The following is a 7,129-nucleotide window of genomic DNA, read 5'->3' as shown; positions in this document are numbered from 1 at the left end:
ATGAGAAATCAAACACGTTAAAAAAAACTAAAAACTCGAACACGTTATTGCCATGAAAGTTAGGTATATGAGGCAAAGGATCAAAAGTGATGAGAAAAATGAAGACTGCGAAAGTGACTAGGAAACTAAGTTGCATCGACCCACTCGGAGAACACCACAAAAGCTAATTTAGGAGCTAAATACTTGCCCCTTTGACCATTTTTCTTATGGGAAGATTTACAAAGAACCGATTACATCTATGCGTTAAATGGTTATAAGGGTGCACTCACAGGTGGCATCTTTAGACTCCGCGTTTTGCCCTCAGATCTGCCAAAAAACTTGCTGCTGATAGGGTGTCATGGCCAGAGAGGGTGATTACAAGCTCAAAAGTTCACGTAAATCCAGTTCAATAATTTGCCGTAGAAAGCAACGTCGTCTATATATCTTCTCCGTGACTTCAACAGCAGATTGATAAAGGTTTTAATGAGCTATAATCACCAGTTTTTTTTACAAAACTTCATACAGAGGTTCATATAAGATCTGGAAAAAGTGGTGCTGGAGGGCTAGAACCACTATGCTGCCCAACATGTTTCTGACAGGTCAGTCACAGTTTGTATATCAAACTGGGGGCAGTGTTCTGTTCTAGATTTCAATCCCTATTTGTAATTGACATGCTCCTCAGCTGATTTCCTGGTGCTATCACCAGAAAGTCACTGGTAATGTAATCCCCTAATACATATGTGAAAGTTACCTTTATAATTCTAGGAAGCAGGTACTAGTGCACGGTATGGTAAATAGTGGTAAAAGGTGGAGCTATAAAAAGAAGGGAAACTGCGAAAGTGATTAGGAAACTAAGTTGCATCGACCCACTCGGAGATCACAACAAAAGCTAATTTAGGAGCTAAATACTTGCCCCTTTGATCATTTTTCTTATGGGAAGATTTACAAAGAACCGATTACATCTTACGCGTTAAATGGTTATAAGGGTGCACTCACAGGTGGCATCTTTAGACTCCGGGTTTTGCCCTCAGATCTGCCAAAAACTTGCTGCTGATAAGGTGTCATGGCCAGAGAGGGTGATTACAAGCTCAAAAGTTCACGTAAATCCAGTTCAATAATTTGCCGTAGAAAGCAACGTCGTCTATATATCTTCTCCGTGACTTCGACAGCAGATTGATAAAGGTTTTAATGAGCTATAATTACCTGCCTTTTTTTACAAAACTTCATACAGAGGTTCATATAAGATCTGGAAAAGTGGTGCTGGAGGGCTAGAAACCACTATGCTGCCCAACATGTTCTGACAGGTCAGTCACAGTTTGTATATCAAACTGGGGGCAGTGGTCTGTTCTAGATTTCAATCCCCTATTTGTAATTGACATGCTCCTCAGCTGATTCCTGGTGCTATCACCAGAAAGTCACTGGTAATGTAATCCCCTAATACATATGTGAAAGTTACCTTTATAATGCTAGGAAGCATAGGTACTTGTTGCACGGTATGGTAAAAGGTTGAGCTATAAAAAGATGGGAAAGCAGGCGGTCAGAAAGTCATGACTTCAATCACTCTGCAGAGAGCCTGGATAGCTCAGTCGTAGAGCATCAGACTTTTAATCTGAGGGTCCAGAGGTTCAAGTCCTGTTCGGGCGTTAGCTTTTAGGATGAGAAATCAAACACGTTAAAAAAACTAAAACCTCGAACACGTTATTGCCATGAAAGTTAGGTATATGAGGCAAAGGATCAAAAGTGATGAGAAAATGAAGAACTGCGAAAGTGACTAGGAAACTTAAGTTGCATCGACCCACTCCGGAGAACACCACAAAAGCTAATAAAGGAGCTAAATACTTGCCCCTTTGACCATTTTTCTTATGGGAAGATTTACAAAGAACCGATTACATCTTACGCGTTAAATGGTTATAAGGGTGCACTCACAGGTGGCATCTTTAGACTCGGGTTTTGCCCTCAGATCTGCCAAAACTTGCTGCTGATAGGGTGTCATGGCCAGAGAGGGTGATTACAAGCTCAAAAGTTCACGTAATCCAGTTCAATAATTTGCCGTAGAAAGCGACGTCGTCTACATATCTTCTCCGTGACTTCAACAGCAGATTGATACAGGTTTTAATGAGCTATAATCACCTGTTATTTTACAAAACTTCATACAGAGGTTCATATAAGATCTGGAAAAGTGGTGCTGGAGGGCTAGAACCACTATGCTGGCCCAACATGTTCTGACAGGTCAGTCCCAGTTTAGTATATCAAAACTGGGGGCAGTGGTCTGATCTAGATTTCAATCCCCTATTTGTATTTACATGCTCCTCAGCTGATTTCTGGTGCTATACCAGAAAGTCACTGGTAATGTAATCCCTAATACATATGTGAAAGTTACCTTTATAATTCTATGAGCAGGTACTAGTGCACGGTATGTAAAAGGGGATCTATAAAAAGAAGGGAAAGGCAGTCGGTCAGAACGTCATGACTTCAATAACTCTGCAGAGCTGCCCTGGATAGCTCAGTCGGTAGAGCATCAGACTTTTAATCTGAGGGTCAGGGTTCAAGTCCCTGTTCGGGCGTTAGCTTTTAGGATGAGAAATCAAACACGTTAAAAAAAACTAAAACTCGAACACGTTATTGCCATGAAAGTTAGGTATATGAGGCAAAGGATCAAAAGTGATGAGAAAAATGAAGACTGCGAAAGTGACTAGGAAACTAAGTTGCATCGACCCACTCGGAGAACACCACAAAAGCTAATTTAAGAGCTAAATACTTGCCCCTTTGACCATTTTTCTTATGGGAAGATTACAAAGAACCGATTACATCTTACGCGTTAAATGGTTATAAGGGTGCACTCACAGGTGGCATCTTTAGACTCCGGGTTTTTGCCCTCAGATCTGCCAAAAACTTGCTGCTGATAGGGTGTCATGGCCAGAGAGGGTGATTACAAGCTCAAAAGTTCACGTAAATCCAGTTCAATAATTTGCCTGTAGAAAGCAACGTCGTCTATATATCTTCTCCGTGACTTCAACAGCAGATTGATAAAGGTTTTAATGAGCTATAATCACCAGTTTTTTTTACAAAACTTCATACAGAGGTCATATAAGATCTGGAAAAAGTGGTGCTGGAGGGCTAGAACCACTATGCTGCCCAACATGTTCTGACAGGTCAGTCACAGTTTGTATATCAAACTGGGGGCAGTGGTCTGTTCTAGATTTCAATCCCCTATTTGTAATTGACATGCTCCTCAGCTGATTTCCTGGTGCTATCACCAGAAAGTCACTGGTAATGTAATCCCCTAATACATATGTGAAAGTTACCTTTATAATTCTAGGAAGCAGGTACTAGTGCACGGTATGGTAAAAGGTGGAGCTATAAAAAGAAGGAAAAGGCAGTCGGTCAGAAAGTCATGACTTCAATAACTCCGCAGAGAGCCTGGATAGCTCAGTCGGTAGAGCATCAGACTTTTAATCTGAGGGTCCAGGGTTCAAGTCCCTGTTCGGGCGTTAGCTTTTAGGATGAGAAATCAAACAATTTAAAAAAAACTAAAAACTCGAACACGTTATTGCAATGAAAGTTAGGTATATGAGGCAAAGGATCAAAAGTGATGAGAAAAATGAAGACTGCAAAAGTGACTAGGAAACTAAGTTGCATCGACCCACTCGGAGAACACACAAAAGCTAATTTAGAGCTAAATACTCTTGGGACCATTTTTCTTATGGGAAGATTTACAAAGAACCGATTACATCTTACGCGTTAAATGGTTATAAGGGTGCACTCACAGGTGGCATCTTTAGACTCCGGGTTTTTGCCCTCATATCTGCCAAAACTTGCTGCTGATAGGGTGTCATGGCCAGAGAGGGTGATTACAAGCTCAAAAGTTCACGTAAATCCAGTTCAATAATTTGCCGTAGAAAGCGGACGTCGTCTATATATCTTCTCCGTGACTTTCAACAGCAGATTGATAAAGGTTTAAATGAGCTATAATCACCAGTTTTTTTTACAAAACTTCATACAGAGGTTTATATAAGATCTGGAAAAAGTGGTGCTGGAGGGCTAGAACCACATTGCTGCCCAACATGTTCTGACAGGTCAGTCACAGTTTGTATATCAAACTGGGGGCAGTGGTCTGTTCTAGATTTCAATCCCCTATTTGTAATTGACATGCTCCTCAGCTGATTTCCTGGTGCTATCACAGAAAGTCACTGGTAATGTAATCCCCTAATACATATGTGAAAGTTACCTTTATAATTCTAGGAAGCAGGTACTAGTGCACGGTATGGTAAAAGGTGGAGCTATAAAAAGAAGGGAAAGGCAGTCGGTCAGAAAGTCATGACTTCAATCACTCTGCAGAGAGCCTTGAACCCTGGACCCTCAGATTAAAAGTCTGATGCTCTACCGACTGGACCCTCAGATTAAAAGTCTGATGCTCTACCGACTGAGCTATCCAGGCTCTCTGCAGAGTGATTGAAGTCTATATATCTTCTCCGTGACTTCAACAGCAGATTGATAAACGTTTTAATGAGCTATAATCACCAGTTTTTTTTTACAAAACTTCATACAGAGGTTCATATAAGATCTGGAAAAAGTGATGCTGGAGGGCTAGAACCACTATGCTGCCCAACATGTTCTGACAGGTCATTCACAGTTTGTATATCAAACTGGGGGCAGTGGTCTGTTCTAGATTTCAATCCCCTATTTGTAATTGACATGCTCCTCAACTGATTTCCTGGTGCTATCACCAGAAAGTCACTGGTAATGTAATCCCCTAATACATATGTGAAAGTTACCTTTATAATTCTAGGAAGCAGGTACTAGTGCACGGTATGGTAAAAGGTGAGCTATAAAAAGAAGGGAAAGGCAGTCGGTCAGAAAGTCATGACTTCAATCACTCTGCAGAGAGCCTGGATAGCTCAGTCGGTACAGCATCAGACTTTTAATCTGAGGGTCCAGGGTTCAAGTCCCTGTTCGGGCGTTAGCTTCTAGGATGAGAAATCATACAATTTAAAAAAAACTAAAAACTCGAACATGTTATTGCCATGAAAGTTAGGTATATGAGGTAAAGGATCAAAAGTGATGAGAAAAATGAAGACTGCGAAAGTGACTAGGAAATTAAGTTGCATCGACCCACTCGGAGAACACCACAAAAGCTAATTTAGGAGCTAAATACTTGCCCCTTTGACCATTTTTCTTATGGGAAGATTTACAAAGAACCGATTACATCTTACGCGTTAAATGGTTATAAGGGTGCACTCACAGGTGGCATCTTTAGACTCCGGGTTTTGCCCTCAGATCTGCCAAAAACTTGCTGCTGATAGGGTGTCATGGCCAGAGAGGGTGATTACAAGCTCAAAAGTTCACGTAAATCCAGTTCAATAAATTTCCGTAGAAAGCGACGTCGTCTATATATCTTCTCCGTGACTTCAACAGCAGATTGATACAGGTTTTAATGAGCTATAATCACCTGTTTTTTTTACAAAACTTCATACAGAGGTTCATATAAGATCTGGAAAAAGTGGTGCTGGAGGGCTAGAACCACTATGCTGCTTAACATGTTCTGACAGGTCAGTCACAGTTTGTATATCAAACTGGGGGCAGTGGTCTGTTCTAGATTTCAATCCCCTATTTGTAATTGACATGCTCCTCAGCTGATTTCCTGGTGCTATCACCAGAAAGTCACTGGTAATGTAATCCCCTAATACATATGTGAAAGTTACCTTTATAATTCTAGGAAGCAGGTACTAGTGCACGGTATGGTAAAAGGTGGAGCTATAAAAAGAAGGGAAAGGCAGTCGGTCAGAAAGTCATGACTTCAATCACTCTGCAGAGAGCCTGGATAGCTCAGTCGGTAGAGCATCAGACTTTTAATCTGAGGGTCCAGGGTTCAAGTCCCTGTTCGGGCGTTAGCTTTTAGGATGAGAAATCAAACACGTTAAAAAAAACTAAAAACTCGAACACGTTATTGCCATGAAAGTTAGGTATATGAGGCAAAGGATCAAAAGTGATGAGAAAAATGAAGACTGCGAAAGTGACTAGGAAACTAAGTTGCATCGACCCACTCGGAGAACACCACAAAAGCTAATTTAAGAGCTAAATACTTGCCCCTTTGACCATTTTTCTTATGGGAAGATTTACAAAGAACCGATTACATCTTACGCGTTAAATGGTTATAAGGGTGCACTCACAGGTGCATCTTTAGACTCCGGGTTTTGCCCTCATATCTGCCAAGAACTTGCTGCTGATAGGGTGTCATGGCCAGAGAGGGTGATTACAAGCTCAAAAGTTCACGTAAATCCAGTTCAGTAATTTTGCCGTAAAAAGCGACGTCGTCTATATATCGTCTCCGTGACTTCAACAGCAGATTGATACAGGTTTTACTGAGCTATAATTACCTGCTTTTTTACAAAACTTCATACAGAGGTTCATATAAGATCTGGAAAAAGTGGTGCTGGAGGGCTAGAACCACTATGCTGCCCAACATGTTCTGACAGGTCAGTCACAGTTTGTATATCAAACTGGGGCAGTGTTCTGTTCTAGATTCAATCCCCTATTTGTAATTGACATGCTCCTCAGCTGATTTCCTAATGCTATCACCAGAAAGTCACTGGTAATGTAATCCCCTAATACATATGTGAAAGTTACCTTTATAATTCTAGGAAGCAGGTACTAGTGCACGGTATGGTAAAAGGTGGAGCTATAAAAAGAAGGGAAAGGCAGTCCGGTCAGAAAGTCATGACTTCAATCACTCTGCAGAGAGCCTGGATAGCTCAGTCGGTAGAGCATCAGACTTTTATCTGAGGGTCCAGGGTTCAAGTCCTGTTCGGCGTTAGCTTTTAGGATGAGAAATCAAACACGTTAAAAAAAACTAAAAACTCGAACACGTTATTGCCATGAAAGTTAGGTATATGAGGCAAAGGATCAAAAGTGATGAGAAAAATGAAGACTGCGAAAGTGACTAGGAAACTAAGTTGCATCGACCCACTCGGAGATCACCACAAAAGCTAATTTAGGAGCTAAATACTTGCCCCTTTGACCATTTTTCTTATGGGAAGATTTACAAAGAACCGATTACATCTTACGCGTTAAATGGTTATAAGGGTGCACTCACAGGTGGCATCTTTAGACTCCGGGTTTTGCCCTCAGATCTGCCAAAAACTTGCTGCTG

The 7,129-nt window shown here is 41.1% G+C and overlaps 5 non-coding genes across 5 annotated transcripts; all 5 read left to right on the top strand.

Annotated features, from left to right (window-relative positions):
• The first annotated feature begins 1,550 nt into the window (after positions 1-1,550).
• Positions 1,551-1,622, top strand: TRNAK-UUU. The gene has a single exon. It is a non-coding gene; the product is annotated as a tRNA-Lys (tRNA).
• An 848-nt stretch (positions 1,623-2,470) lies between these two features.
• Positions 2,471-2,543, top strand: TRNAK-UUU. Its single transcript has one exon. It is a non-coding gene; the product is annotated as a tRNA-Lys (tRNA).
• An 854-nt stretch (positions 2,544-3,397) lies between these two features.
• Positions 3,398-3,470, top strand: TRNAK-UUU. Its single transcript has one exon. It is a non-coding gene; the product is annotated as a tRNA-Lys (tRNA).
• A 1,396-nt stretch (positions 3,471-4,866) lies between these two features.
• TRNAK-UUU lies at positions 4,867-4,939 on the top strand. The gene has a single exon. It is a non-coding gene; the product is annotated as a tRNA-Lys (tRNA).
• Positions 4,940-5,794: 855 nt separating this feature from the next.
• Positions 5,795-5,867, top strand: TRNAK-UUU. Its single transcript has one exon. It is a non-coding gene; the product is annotated as a tRNA-Lys (tRNA).
• Positions 5,868-7,129: the final 1,262 nt, after the last annotated feature.

This window comes from Bufo bufo, unplaced genomic scaffold, assembly GCF_905171765.1.
Source record: "Bufo bufo unplaced genomic scaffold, aBufBuf1.1, whole genome shotgun sequence".
In the NCBI taxonomy this organism is placed as follows: Eukaryota; Metazoa; Chordata; class Amphibia; order Anura; family Bufonidae; genus Bufo; species Bufo bufo.
The sequence above is the reverse complement of the archived record's forward strand: the minus strand, read 5'-3'. Positions and strand labels throughout refer to the sequence as shown.